The 16,115-nt window shown below is 37.3% G+C and overlaps 1 non-coding gene across 1 annotated transcript; it reads right to left on the bottom strand.

Annotated features, from left to right (window-relative positions):
* Positions 1-498: 498 nt before the first annotated feature.
* On the bottom strand, positions 499-600 carry LOC122123462. Its single transcript, XR_006150406.1, has one exon. It is a non-coding gene; the product is annotated as a U6 spliceosomal RNA (small nuclear RNA).
* Between the last annotated feature and the right edge of the window lie 15,515 nt (positions 601-16,115).

Genomic DNA, 16,115 nt, shown 5'->3' with positions numbered 1-16,115 from the left:
GAAACCATGGGATATATGTTTCTTTTTGGGCCTGGCTTACTTCACTTCTTTGGGCCTGGCTTAATTCACTTAATATAATTTTTTCCAAGTCTTTCCATTTCCTAGCAAACTGGGTGATGCCATTCTTTCTGATGGAGGCATAGAATTGCAGTACACACACACACACACACACACACACACACACACACACACACACACACAATACATACAGTTTCTTGATCCATTCATTTACTGTGGGGCATCGGGTTTGGTTATGTATCTTATCTATGGTAAATAATGCTGCAATGAACATAGTTTTGCTGGTAGATTTAGTATGGTCTTGTTTGTGATCATTTGGATGAATGTCCAAAATGGGATTGCTGGGTCTTAGAGGCACTCTATGTAGTTTTTTGAGGAACCTCCATACTACTTTCCAAAGTCTTCGAACAAGTTTAAACTCCCAACAAAAATGCATTAAGATTAACTTCTGTCCAAAGCCCATCCAGCATCTGTTCTTTTAAAAATCGGGAATGCTTCATGAACCTGCGTGTCATCCTCAGTCAGGGGCTATTGTTCTCTTTATTGTTCCAATGTTAGTGTATGTACTACTGAATTGAGCACAGAACATTTTTTATATATAAAGTGTAATTGATTTTCTTAAAGTAGACAATTCCACAAAAATTAAATTCAAAAGAATTGTGGTGAAATTTTAGAACCATGTATTTTTTACATAATAACACATTTAAGAATAAAGTCAAGATTGACATGTCAAAAACAAAATAATTCCAGACATTGGTTGTTCAACGCATGTGTTGGAGGAGGAATTCAATTATTCTGTACAAGGAACCTGTGATAATGAACACTATAGAAAGTGTTAAGGTTTGTTAAAAGTTTTAATGTTTTTAATATGTTTAATTTTGGGAATTTGCTCATATATGCCAAAATTTAGACTATTTAGCAGGTTGTAAAACTTTTCCACAAAGCATATAAGATTCATGGTAGCAGTCATACACTACTAAGTATATACATTTCAGAGTTTATAGAAACTGTACTAATGAGAAGTTGCAAAGTGTTTGTGTAAAGAAGCAGAGTGAAGATTTAAGACATTACCTTCACAGTTTCTATTAAAATTTAAGGGCTTCCTTACTTTATATGTTAGCGAGGAACAAATGATGGTATAAGCCATATACAAATGATGAGATGAACCATAAATAATAATCTTAGTGAGTAACTTTAAAGGCTATTGATAGCCTATAAAATTCTGGTTTAACATCATAGACTTAGGCAGTTTTAAATGTACAGCAATATGAGAAAATAATAAATCGAATATGTAGTACATTTCAAATATTGGAAACAGTGGTAATTAATATTTATGTACTGGTTTTCCTTATTTGTAGCATTGTTTTCCTTGTTGTAATATAATACAACTTTTTGTAAGTCATCATTAGGAAGTACTTTGAGAATGTTATTGGGATGGCCAGTCTGTTTTTTATAGGTATATGTGAAGTTACAAAAAGCAAAATTAGTAAAAACAAAACATTGATTAAACATTTTATCAATTAGAATCTGAATCAGGAGTGTTGATAAATGTCCACACCTAAAATCTTAGCCCTTGACTGAAGCACTAGTGTTACAATGTTGAGCACACAAAAGTGAGAGATTGTGTTTTGTTTTGTTTTGTTTTTGTTGGTTGTGGGGCTTGAACTCTGGGTCCTGGGTGCTGTCTTTCAGCTCTTCAGCTCAAGGCTAGTGCTACTACTTGAGTCAAAGCAACTCTTCCATCTTTTTCTGCTTATGTGGTGCTGAGGAATCAAACCCAGGACCTCATGCATGCAAGGCAAGCCCTCTACACTGAACCACCCTCCCAGCACCTGAAAGACTGTGTTTTAAAAAATCATCTAAACAACATTTACTTTCTGCTTTGGGTTATATAATGAAATAAAGAAAATCTTTTTATGTTTTTGAATGGTCATACTTCTAAACTTATATTAAATTCAGCCACTTTATCCTTTACAAAGTCATGTAATATCTCTGAGAGTTTGCTTCTGTAAAGATTGTTTTCTTATTGATAATTTATTCTGAATAATTTTTTATTTTTTTATCAAAATCACTTTATATTTTATGGTTTATCCTGTTTTTTTTTTTTAAGTGTGAAAATACCAGTCAGAGGGGTTACAATTACATGGGCAAGGTAATGAGTACATTTCTTATCAAGCATTGTTGCATACTCCTTTGTTTCCCCTTACCATCCCTTCCAATCTCACCCCCCTTACATCCCGTTTCCCCATCCCACTTCCCCCAACCCAAAGTTGTAAAATTCGTTTTTTCGACATAATGTTTTGTATATCCCATTGTTGCAGTGGGTCCACCTGTATCCCTATTTAAAAATGTTTTTCCCTTCCACTCCACAAATTATACCAACATCAAATATAATGAAAACAGGGTTTATACCATGCGGGAGGGACATACAAAGTAACAAAGAAATCATCTTATAAATATGTTAGAAATAATTACAGGAAAGAAAAATAAATTTGAATTCTTATCTTGCGGTTCATTTCACCTAACATCAACTTATCTAACAATTTCTGCGTGTCTCAGACATACACTAGCAATTGCTAATAAGTGAAACCATGGGACCTATGATTCTTTGGACCTGGCTTTCTTCACTTAATATAATTTTTCCAAGTTTCCATTTCCTGGGGCAATATCATTCTTTCAGATAGAGATATAGAATTCCATTGTGTATATATACAACATTTTCTTCATCCATTCATCTACTGAGGGGCATCTGGGTTGGTTCCATATCTTAGCTATGGTAATGCTGCAATAAATATATTTGTGCTGGTAGTTTTAGTATGGTCTTGTTTGTGATCATTTGGGTAAATGCCCAAAAGTGGGATTGCTGGGTCATAGGGAAGCTCTATGTGGAGTCTTTGGAGGAATCTCCAGACTACATTCCAAAGTGGTTGAACAAGATTACACACACACTAAACATGCATTAAGGTTCCCTTTTGTCCACATCCCCTCCAGCATCTGTTGGTTTTAGAGTTCTTGATTATAGCCATTCTAACTTACGTGAGGTGATATCTCAATGTTGATTGATTTGCATTTCTTTTATGGCTAGGGAGGTTGAGCATGTGTTTATTGGTCACCCTCCTTTCCTCTTCAGAGAAGTTTCTCTTTATGTCTTTAGCCCACTTATTTATTGGACAGTATTTTCGTTGAGTATTTGTTGTTGGAGGATTTAATTTTTTGTTTTCCAGGTCTATTTTAGATATGAAACCCTTGTCGGTTGTTTGGCTAGTGAAGATCATCTCAGATTCCGTGGGCTTTCTATTGATCCTGCTAGCTATGTCCTTTGCCATGCAGAAGCTCTGCAATTGCATGCAATCCCATTTGTCCAACCTTTCTTTCCTTCATTTTGCTTCTGGGTTTCTTTTTAGAAAATTTCAGCCTTTGTCAAGGAGACCTAGGGTTTCTCCTATTCCATCATGTAATGTTTTCAGAATGTCTGCTTTGACTCTGAGGTCTTTGATCCATTTGGAGTTGATTCTGGTATAGGGTGATATATAAGGATCTAGCCTTAATTTTCTACAAGTGATTAACCAATTTTGCCAGTACCATTTACTGAGCAGTCTGTCTTTCTTTGATTTTATCTTTTTAGATCCTTTATTGAATATTAGATGATTATGGGTCTGTAGGTTCATTTCTGGGTTTTTAATTCTATTCTATTGTTCCATTGTTCTTGTACCAGTACAAAACAGTTTTAATTTATATGGCTTTGTAGTAGAGTTTGAAGTTTGGTATTGATATTCCTCCAACACTGTTCTTTCTGTTAAGTATCGCTTTTTGCAATTGGGGGTCTTTTGTTGATCCATATGAATTTTTGGAATGCCTCTTCTATTTCCTTGAGGAATGCGTTTGGAATATTGATAAGTATGGCATTGAACTTGTAGATAGCCTTGGGAAATATTGCCATTTTCACAATGTTTATCCTTCCTATCGAGGAGCATGGGAGGTTTTGCCAATTTCTAAGTTCTGTTTTGATTTCCTTTTTCAGATTTTTAAAGTTTTCATCATAGAAGTCTTTCACTGCTTTGGTTAAGTTAATTCCTAGGTATTTTATTTTTGTGGGGCTATTACAAATGGAAAAGCTTTCTTGATTTGAGCCACGCTTTTCTCATTGTTGGCATACAGAAAAGCCATTAATTTTGGGGGTTAATTTTATACCCTGCTATTTTGCCAAAGTTTTGAATCAGCTTGAGTAATTTGGGAGTGGAGTCCGTGGGATTCTTTAAGTACAAGATCATGTCATTTGCAAAGAGGGAGAATTTTACTTCTTCTTTCTCTATTTGGATTCCTTTTATGGAATATTGTCTTATTTCTGTAGCTAGGCATTCTAATACTAAATTGAAGAGAAGTTGAAAGAGTGGACATCCTTGTCTCACTCCTGAGTTAAGAGGAAATGGCTTTAGTATTTCACTATTAATTATATAATGCTGGCTGTAGGTTTTCCATATGCAGCTTTTATTGTATTGAGGAATGTTCCATGGATCCTAATTTTTCCAGAACCTTCATCATAAAGGGGTGTTGGATCTGGTCCAATGCTTTTTCTGCATCTGTTGAGATAACCATGTGATTTTAATCCTTGCTCTTGTTGATGTGATAAATTATATTAATTGATTTGTGTATATTGAACCAGGTTTGCCTCCCAGAAATGAATCCTGTATGATAGTGGTATATGATTTTTTGGAGTAATTGTTGAATTCGATTGGCCAAGATTTTGTTGAAAAGCTTTGCATCAATGTTCATCAAAGAAATGGGTCTATAGTTCTCTTTCTTTGATGATTCCCTGCCTGGTTTTGGGATGAAGGTTATGATGGCTTCATAGCATGAGTTCGGTAGTGAACTTTCTCTTTCAATTTCATTGAAGAGTTGGAGCAGTATTGGTGTGAGCTGTTTCGAAGGTCTTGTACAATTCTGCTGTAAATCCATCAGTTCCTGGGATTTTTTTAGATGGGTGGTCTCTTATTGGTGTGTTTATTTCAACGCTTGATATGGGCCCCTTAAGATGCTTTAACTCATCTTGGTTTAGTATTTGCATGTTGATAATTGCTAGCAATGGGTCCATTTCTGCCAAGTTTCAAACTTATTAGCATAAAGGTTTGAAAATATTCCCTTATAGTGTTCAGAATCTTGGTTGTTTCTGTGGTGATATTTCCATTCTCACATCTGAGTTTATTTATTTGGGTGTGTTCCTTCTTTTTCTGATAAGATTTGCTAAGGGTTTGTCAATTTTTTCAAAGAACCAACTTTTTGTTTTGTTGATTCTTTCTGTTTCTTTTTTTATTCTAATTCGTTTAACTCTGATTTAATGTTAATTATTTCTTTCCATCTATTGAATTGGGGTTTATCTTGCTGATCTTTGTCAAGGTGGTTCAGATGTCTCATTAAGTGGTTGGATTCAGATCTCTCTAATTTGTTGGTGTAGGAACTCAGAGCTATAAACTTGCCTCTGAGTACTGCCTTTGCAGTGTCCCAGAGGAACTGGGAACTGGTAATTTGTGTGTTCATTTTTGTTGAATATCATGGACATTTGAATTTCCTTTCTAATCTCTTCCGTGACCCCCTGGTTATTCAACAGTGTGTCGTTCAGCCTCCATGTGTTACAAGACTTTTTTGGTGTCTTTTGGTGTTGAGTTCTAATTTTATTCCCTTGTGGTCTGAAAGAATGCAAGGTGTAACTTCAGTGTTTCTGAATTTGGACAAGTTTGCTTTGTGACCTAAAATGTGATCTCTTTGGAAAATGTTCCATGTACTGCAGAGTAAATCGTGTATTCTCATGCTACTGGATGAGATATTCAGTAGATGTCTGTTAAATCTATTTGCTCTATGCAGTTGTATAAATCTGCGGTTTCTCTGTTGATTTTTTTGCTGATTTGATCTATATACTGAGGATAGTGGTGTGTTAAAATCCTCAACAATTACTGTCTTTGGATCTATGTGAGATCTGAGGGAAAATAGTGTCTCTTGGATAAATTTTGGTGCTCCATTGTTTGCTGATTCCATATTTAGAATTGTAATATCCTCCTGAAGTAGAGAACCCTTAAGTTGTATGTAGCGACCTTCTTTATCTCTTTTCACTAATTTGAATTCGAAGCATATTTTATCTGATATTATTATAGCAACTCCTTCCTGTTTATTGCAGCCGTTTGCTTGGTAGATTTCATTCCAGCCTTTCATTATAAAAACGTGTTTGTTTTATAGGTAAAGTGTGCCTCCTGAAGGCAGGGGATAGAATTATCTTGCTTTTTAAGACAACTAGACAGTCTATTTCGCTAAATTGGAGCTTTAAGTCCGTTAATGTGAGAGGTAGGACTGTGAGATGTTTGGTAGCTCCTGCCATGCTATCCACCTCTTTGGGGGCTGTGGAAACTTGGTTCTTCCTATGGTTCTTGGATTCTCAGTTTGGGTGTGGTTTCTTAGCCATTATTGTGGTCTTGTTGGTTTTCTGTGTGTAGGCCATCTTTAAGTATTTTTTATAGGGCTGGTTTGGTGGAGATATATTTTTCAGTTTTTCTTTGATATGGAAAGTTTTTATTTGACCTTCGGTTATGAAGGAGAGTTTAGCTGGGTACAGTATTCTTGGTTGAAAATTGTTTGTCTTTAGGGCATGGTATACAGCCTTTCAGGCTCTTCTTGCTTTAATTATCTATGCTGAAAAATATGAGGTGATTCTAATTGGTTTTCCTTTATAGATGATTGATCTTTTCTCCTTGACATTTTTAGGAACTTATTCTTGGTCTGAATTGGTCCTGTGTGGATTATAATGTGACAATGGGAAGTGCTGTTCTGGTCTGGTCTATTTGGGGTTCTACAAGCATCTTTTATCTGAATAGGCCTATCTTTTTGTTTGTTTGGAAAGTTCTCTGCTAGGATCCTGTTAAACAAATTTCCTAGACAATTAACTTCTGTCTCTACGTGCTCCTGTACACCATTTGTCCTCAGAGTAGGCCTTCTGATCGTGTATTCCAAATGTTGAATAGATCTATCATATTTCTTGGATTTGTCTTGGATAGTTGTATGTTCTTTCTCTATAATACCTAGGCTGTCTTCAATCCCCGAGATTCGATCTTCTGCATGCTGTAATCTACTGTTGTCTTTCTACTTGGTTTTTTTATTTCTTTTCCTTCTAATTGGTCGGCTTTGATGGCTTCAAATTCTTTGTTGGAGTTTTGCTTTAGATCTTCTATGAACTTCTTTACTTCCTTAATTTGGTGTTCTCAAATCACTTAGTTGATTGGTTTATGGTTTACTTGGACTCTCATTCCTGCTGTTGGGCTCCATTCAGCATTCCCTGTGTGGTCTCCCTGAATTCTTTCAGCTGTCTGTTTATGGATACCATGAATGCCTTTATTGATCTTTGTCTATTCTCATACTGACGTCACAATTCCTGTCTTACGCTTTGATTAGCTTCCTCACGTTCATGCAATTCCTGTAGTTCTCTTTGACTTTTCTCAGCCTGCTCATGCAATTCCTGTCTCTCTTCATCTGTTCTCTGCCTGCTCAGGCAATTCCTTTCTTTCCCTTTGACTGTTCTCAGCCTGCTCTCACAATTCCTTTATTTTTCTTTGACTGTTCTCAACCTGTTCACACAACTACTGTATCAGTCTTTGAGTCATTTCCTCACAGTCACGAGATTCCTGTATTAATGTTTGGTTTGCCTCCTCTCTCTCTCCCTATCAGGTTCAAACTGAGTCCTTTGCAAGCTTTCATTCTTTTCATTCACCACGTTTACCAGTAGTGTTTGTAGGGCTTTGCAGGAACTCTCTTCTGGATTATTCATTAACTGTTCTGTCACTGGATTATCATGAATGAGAATTGAGATATCCAGACTTGCCATTTTTCTCACGTTTTCCGGCTTGTTCTGCACACTTGATATGAAAGTGACACCAATATTTTGCTAAAATACTATTTTAAGGCAAGCATCAAGGAATGTCCTGTAGTTGCATAGACAAAATGGCTGCAGACACAACCTAGTTCAACAGATACAATCTATTCAACATCAAAGAACTATGCATTAATGGGCTAAGAACAGCAAAGACGAATTTTTCAAATCAGAAATTATTATGTTTAGGGAGAAATGTGGGGAAAATAGGATTAGAAGTATGTGGAGAGATTAAAGTAAATTTAACCAAGTCCTAATCTCAGAGAGGGAAAGGGATTGGACAGAATTATAGGAGAGAAATTAAAAGAAAGATAATCAAAAATGGAAAAACAAAAATTTAAATTTAAAAAGTGAAACATTTAAAAATTGTGTAACTTTAAAGAAGTGATATTGAGAGAAGAAAACTATAGGATGACAGGAGGGGGATGATAGAAAGGAGACATGAAAAACTAAAAAATAAAAATTCTTAAAAGTATTTACTTGAAAATTATCTGGTATAAAGATATAATACTGCTATTAAAAAGTTAAGCATAAAAGTTTGTGAATTAAGTAATACATTTCTGGATTAATTATGTACACAATGGGGGATAAGTTCTAATAATCGATGAAAGGTATTTATCTGGGGATGAGTCAAAAGAGCAATTAAGTCACACACAAAAAAAGAAAGACAAAAAAATGAAAAGAATCAAAAAAATAAAAAAAAGTTAAAAAGGACTAAAAGGTCAATAGCGATTTTTTTTAAAATGCACACACACACACACACACACACACACACCTAAAATAAAAATTAGGAGAAGAAGAAAAAAAACGATTAATAGAAAACAATTTAAAAATTTTTAAAAATGGTACCAACAAAAGTTCTTTAATTTTTTTTTTGGTTGGGGGGTGAGGAATGGAAAGATCCTGTATCTCCCCTGTGTCTGTATCCAGTCTCTTCGTGGAGTCTCTGGTCTGCTTGTGGTGTTTGGTTTTCCTGTGGCCTGATTGATTTCTTACATCAGTTTGTTTGAGCAGTCAATAAAATTCTCCGCTTTATCCAGGATTTTGTGATCCTCTTTCAGGCAAATTCAGTACGAGGGAGATCTGCTTTGAGTATCACGAAAGAGAAAGATGGCTCTTTCCTCTAGTTTGGAGATGCTGTGATGAGGTTAAGTTCTGGGTAGGGTTGAGGCCTTTCAGCAAACAGTAGCTTTTCCCTGAGGGTCTAGCTCCTGAGACTCACAGACCCCAGCCTGGAGCCATTCTCAATGTTTATGTTTATTGAATTTCAATTGATTGTCTAGACTGCTGTAGGTAGGGGAAGCCTCTGGTTCTGTTAACCCAGTGAAGATGGTCACTCCTCTGTGAGGGCAGAAATCTCTCTGTTTGGGCTAGGTGATTTTCTCCTGGGTGGGTCTGAGCCTGGAAGGTCAGGTCAGATACCTGTGACCTGCTAACTGACTCTTTGTTTTCTTCCAAGGCCTGAGTTGGAGATAGTTGCTCAGCCTGGCCTTTCTCAGTATCAAAGATGATGTCTGGTGGGGTCGGGGGAGGGGCAGCCTTCCCTCCTCTGCTCCATGAGAAGGAGTGAGGATGTCAGGATTCTACTCAGGCAGGAGTCTTTGTTCCTGGGTATCTCTGCTCTGTGATCTGCAGGATGTATTTATCTGCTCCTTTTTAGTTCTTGTTGGTGTTGAGTAGAATCCATTCACCCACTGCATATGGCGACTTTGTCCTGGACTCTCTGTTGTAGATATGGTGGCTATGGGTGCCACAGATGCTGCCACAACCGTGGCTCCTGGCAAGTGCTCAGATCTGTCTTCTTGCCTGGATCTTCCCTCTCTAGTAAAACTCTGTGTACAGTGATGGCACACTTGGTGTGATTATCTAGGCTAGTACTGTTCACTGGAACACTAAAACTGCTTTGTATGTGAGAACTTGTTTAGCCTCCAGGTTCTCCTCTACCATCTTCCTCTGACATCCATGAAAATCTTTATATTTTATGTTGATTGGTTATTATACAACAAATACCTTCAAATGTACATGTAGTGTCTAAGGATAGCCATATTAATATTCTCATATAGCTCTTATTTATCTGTTATGCACTTTCAGTATTATGATATTTCTCTCTCTCTTATACTCTCTCTCATTTCCTCACTTTCTCTTTCATGCTTCATGTCTGCTACTTAGAATTTCTGGTGGTCTACTATCATCATTCAGGATCCACTGGTTTGTGGGAACATGAGAGGGATAAGCAGTTACCTTGCCTTGTTTAAGAGTTACAACTGTGATGTGATATTATTATTTGCCATTCTAAATGGTAAAACAACAGATCTAGGAATTCCTTTTCACTTTTATTACTATTATAAATTTTATCTCATAGGAATAATTGGGATGGATAAGATACTTTTAACCTGCGACCTAAAAGTACTTTTCCTTTTACAAACAACCTTTTTCTTTGACTATCAGTGAGTAACTACATGTAATGAAAACAAAGCTATCCTATGGAAAGTACTCTGAAGTTGTTCACAAGGATGAAAAACAAGGTAATGGGGAAGTGAGTACAAAGGATACCCATCAGTTCCGGAAAGATGGCAGAGGAGAAGCTAGAATCTAAACAAGCTTTCGCATAGAAAGCAGTTTTAGAGATCCAGTGAATAGTCCTAAGCCAGAAAACCACACCAAGTGTGCCATCACAGGACAGAGAGTCAGGCCAGAGATGGAAAATCCAGGCAAGGAGACAGATCTGAGCTCTAGCCAGCAGCCACCACGAAGGCAGCTGTGGCGGTGGCAAAGAGCGCAGGAGCCATACCTGAGCCACAGAGAGTCCGGGACGAAGAAGCCAGACGCAGTAGGTGAGCAGATTCTACTCAACACCAGCAAGAACCGACAAGGAGAGGACATCTTCATCCTGCAGTTCGCAGACCAGAGACGACCCAGGAACCAAGACTCGGCGTGAGTAGAAGCCTGACATCCTCACTCCTTCTCAGGGAGCAGAGGAGGGAAGGCCACCCCTCCCCCCGCCAGTACCGGAGATCTCCATCTTGGATACCGACAAAGCTCGGAGGAGCTGCTAGCTCCAACTCAAGCCTTGGAATAAAACGAGTCATTTAGCAGGTCACAAGAACTTAATGGCGGTGTGACCTGCCAGACTCAGCTCCACCCAGGGAAAAGTCACCCAGCTCGGGCACCAGCCCTAGGAGTGGTTTTCTTCACTGGGTAATCAGAGCCAGAGGCTGCCCCTCCCTCTAGCAGCATCGACAATCAATGGAAATTCAGTAAACAGAAACCCTGAGAATAGCTCCAGGCTGGGCTCTGTGAGTTTTTCACAAACTAGCCCCAGGGAAAAGCTACTGTTTGTTGAAAGGCCTCAACTCTCCCCAGAACCTAGCCTCATCACTGCATGCCCCTCTTTTGTGATTCTCAAAGCAGATCAGCCTCCCATTGAACTAGCCTGGGAGGCGGATCGCCGAATCCTGGGTAGAGCAGAGCATTTTTCTGCCTTTTCAAACAAACTGACTTAAGAAACCAACCAACCCACAGGACCACAAGCAGACCAGAGACTCCAACAAGAGGCTGGTTACGGACATAAGGGAGATACAGGATTTTTCCCACCCCTCCCAAAAAATTCAAAGAACATCTTCTTCTTCTTCTTCTTCTTCTTCTTCTTCTTCTTCTTCTTCTTCTTCTTCCTCCTCCTCCTCCTCCTCCTCCTCCTCCTCCTCCTCCTCCTCCTCCTCCTCCTCCTCCTCCTCCTCCTCCTCCTCTTCTTCTTCTTCTTCTTCTTCTTCTTCTTCTTCTTCTTCTTCTTCTTCTTCTTCTTCTACCTTATATAAAAAAGAAATTTTTTTTCTATTCTAAAACATTATTTAATCTTTAATTTTTGACTTTTTTGAAAAAAAAATTGTTGTCCAGTAACTTTTTTTTCCCTCTTATAATTTTTATTGTAGGGATACGTGAGTGTGCGTTTTTCTTTCTTTTTTTGTTTTCTTTCTCTTTTTTTCTTTTTAAATTATCTTTTTGTTTTTTGTTTAGCTCTACTGAACTTCTGATCTTTTTTTCTCCTTTCTTATCCTTTTCACCTTTTCCTCTCTTTCGTTCTTTATGTGACTTAACTGTTGTCCTGTACTCCTCACATAAACCCATAGTTGAATATTAGACCCTATACCCCATTGTGTACACACTTAATCCACAAATTTATTGCTCAATTCAAAACCTCTGAGACTTAAATTCCTTAATAGCAGTACTATCTCTTTATACCTATATAATATTTTAAGCTTTTTTATTCTTAAGTTTTTCACATCTCCTCTATACCCCTCCCCTTCTGTCAATATATTCACGTTCTTCTCCAAATAGATTGTATTTATCTCCATAATATTATTAATTTTTACTTTTCAATTTTTTCTGGCTTCTTTTCTTTTCCCTTTCCCTTTCTTCTTTTTTTCTCTCTCTCTACTTTCATATTACCCAACCTATTTCCTGCTTTAAGATTAGGACTTAATTAACTCTCCCTGAGCCTCCCCACACCAATCTATTCCTATTTTTTACCCACATCTCTCCCTAACCCTAATAATTTCTGGTTTTCCAAAGTCTTCTTTGCGGTTCGAAGCCAATTAATATATAGTTGTTTGATGTTGAATAGATGTATCTGTTGAATTAGATCATATCTATAGACTATTGACCATACAAATGCAAACTTTGATTGATGGTTGCCTTAAGATAGTGTATGAGCACAAAACTGATGCTATTTTCATCTCAAATGGGCAGAGTAAGCAGGAAAAACACAAGAAAAACGGCAAATCCGGGTATCTTGATAATCAGGGGACAGAACAGATAATGAATAATCCAGAGGAGAGTTCCCAAATAGTTCTACAAACACTGCTGGCAAACATGATAAATGAAAAGATTGAAAGCATACAAAGGACTCTGTATGAGCGTGATAGGGAGAGAGAGGAGGCAATCCAAAAGTTTATACAGGAATATCATAAGCGTGAGGAAACTAGTCAATAACTGATACAGGACTTGCACCAGCAGCTTGAGAATACAAAAAGAGAAAGGCAGGAATGGCGTGAGCAGGCTGAGAACACTCAAAGAGAACAACAGGAATCCCACGAATGGGAGGAAGCTAATCAAAGAGTAATACAGGAATTGAGAGAGCAGGAAGAGAATACACAAAGATCACTAAAGGCATTCATGGAATCCATTAACAAAGAGCTGAAGGAAGTCAGGGAGACCACAAAGGGAATGATGAATAGAAGCCAACAGAAGGAATGGGAGTCCAAGGAAACCATAACCAATCAACTAAGTGAATTGAGAATAAACACTGAAAACCAAATTAAAGAAGTAAAGAAGTTCATACAAGATCTAAAACAAAGCTTCAACAAAGAATTTGAAGCCATCAAAGCCAACCAATTAGAAGGAAAAGAAATAAAAAAACAACAAGTAGAATGTCTTGACAGCAGGTTAGACCATGCAGAAGATCGAATCTCAGGGACTGAAGACAGCCTAGATATTATAGATAAAGAACATACAACCATCCAAGACAAGTCCATGAAATATGATAGATCTATCCAACACTTGGAAGACACCATCTGAAGGCCTAATCTAAGGATAATGGGTGTAGAGGAGCACCTAGAAACAGAATTTAATGGTCTAGGAAATTTGTTTAACAGGATCCTAGCAGAGAACATCCCAAACAAGCAAAAAGCTAGGCCTATTTAGATACAAGAAGCTTTTAGAACCCCAAATAGACCAGACCAGAATAGGACATCCAACAGTCACATTATAATCCACACAGGATAAACTCAGACCAAGGAAAAGATCCTTAAAGCTGTCAAGGAGAAAAGATTAATCACCTATAAAGGGAAACCAATTAGAATCAACTCAGATTTCTAAAGAGAGACAATCAAAGCAAGAAGAGCCTGGAATGATGTATGCCATGACTTAAAAACAAACAACAATCCCCCAAGAATACTGCAACCAGCTAAACTCTCCTTCATAACTGAAGGCCAAATAAAAACCTTCCATGGCAAAGAAAAATTGAAACAATACATCTCCACCAAACCAGCCCTACAAAAGATTCTTAAAGATGTCCTACAAATAGAAAACCAACAAGACCAAAATAAAGGCCAAGAAATTTCACCCAAACTTAAAATCCAAGAACCATAGGAAGAACCCAACTTTCGCAGCCCCCAAGAAGGTGAATAACATGGCAGGAACTCCCAAATACCTCTCAGTCTTATCTCTTAACGTTAACGGACTGAACTCTCCCATTAAGCGACATAGACTGTCTTGTTGGATTAAAAAACAAGACCCTTCAATCTGTTGCCTTCAGGAGTCACATCGTGCCCGTAAAAACAAACACATTTTCAATGTTAAGGACTGTAACAAAATCTACCAAGCAAACGGCGGGAGTTGGAATCCTAATATCATATAAAATAGACTTCATATTAAAATTCGTGAGAACAGATAAAGAAGGTCGCTACATACAAATTAAGGGATCTCTCCTTCAGGAGGATATTACAATTCTAAATATCTATTCGCCAAACAATGGAACACTCAAATTTATCCAAGAAACACTACTTTCCCTCAAATCATATATAGATCCAAAGACATTAATTGTTGGGGATTTTAACACACCACTCTCCCCACTAGATAGATCAGCTCCGCAAAAATTCCACAGAGAAACCGCAGATCCAAACAGCTGCATAGATCAACAGGATTTAACAGACATTTACCGAACATTTCACCCAGCAGCATCAGCAGCATCAGAATACACATTTTTCTCAGCAGCACATGGAACATTTTCAAAAATAGACCACATATTAGGCCACAAAGCAAACTTGTCTAAATTCAGAAACATTGAAGTTATACCTTGCATTCTCTCTGACCACAAGGGAATAAAATTAGAACTCAACATCAAAAGCCACCAAAGAAAGTCCGGTATCACATGGAGGCTGAACAACACACTGCTGAATCATGAGTGGGTCATGGAAGAGATTAGAAAGGAAATTCAAATGTTCATGGTATTCAACACAAATGAACACACAAATTACCAGCTCCTTTGGGATACAGCAAAGGCAGTACTCAGAGGCAAGTTTATAGCTCTGAGCAACTACATCAACATATTGGAGAGATCTGAAACCAACAATTTAATGACACATCTAAACCTCCTTGAAAAAGACCAGCAAGATAAACCCCAATCCAGTAGATGGAAAGAAATAATTTAAATTATATCAGAATTAAATGAATTAGAATCCAAAAAAACTATAGAAAGAATCAACAAAATAAAGAGTTGGTTCTTCGAAAAAATTAACAAAATTTCCAGACCCTTAGAAAATCTTATCAGAAAAAGAAGAGAACACACCCAAATAAATAAACTCAGAGACGAGAATGGAAACATCACCACGGAAACAACCAAGATTCAAAACATTATAAGCGAATACTTCTCAAAACTTTATGCTAATAAGTTTGAGAACATGACAAAAATGGAACTTTTCCTAGCAAATATTGATATGTCAAAACTAAACCAAGATGAATTAAACCAGATTAGCAGGCCCATATCAAGCATTGAAATAGAAACAGCAATAAGAGACCTACCAGCTAAGAAAAGTCCAGGACCAGATGGTTTTACAGCGGAATTTTACAAGGCTTTCAAAGTAGAGCTCATACCAATACTCCTCCAACTCTTCAATGAAATTGAAAGAGAAAGTTCACTACTGAACACATTCTATGAAGCTATCATAACCCTCATCCCAAAACAAGGCAGGTACTCAACAAAGAAAGAGAACTATAGACCCATTTCTTTGTTGAACATTGATGCAAAACTTCTCAACAAAATTTTGGCCATTCGACTTCAACAATTCATCCAAAAAATCATAAACCATGATCAAACAGGATTCATTTCTGGGATGCAATGGTGGTTCAATATACCCAAATCAATTAATATTATTCATCACATCAACAGAAGCAAGAATAAGAATCCCATGGTTATCTCAATAGATGCAGAAAAAGCATTCGACAAGATCCAACACCCATTTATGATGAAGGTTTTAGAAAAATTAGGAATCCATGGAACATTCCTCAATACAATAAAGGCTGTATATGACAAACCTACAGCCAGCATTATACTTAATGGTGGAAAAACTAAAGCCATTTCCTCTTAACTCAGGAACAAGACAGGGATGTCCACTCTCTCCATTTCTCTTCA

Source organism: Dipodomys spectabilis, unplaced genomic scaffold, assembly GCF_019054845.1.
Source record: "Dipodomys spectabilis isolate Male_0828 unplaced genomic scaffold, ASM1905484v1 ptg000228l, whole genome shotgun sequence".
Lineage (NCBI taxonomy): Eukaryota > Metazoa > Chordata > Mammalia > Rodentia > Heteromyidae > Dipodomys > Dipodomys spectabilis.
This window is presented reverse-complemented; position numbering and strand designations above follow the sequence as displayed.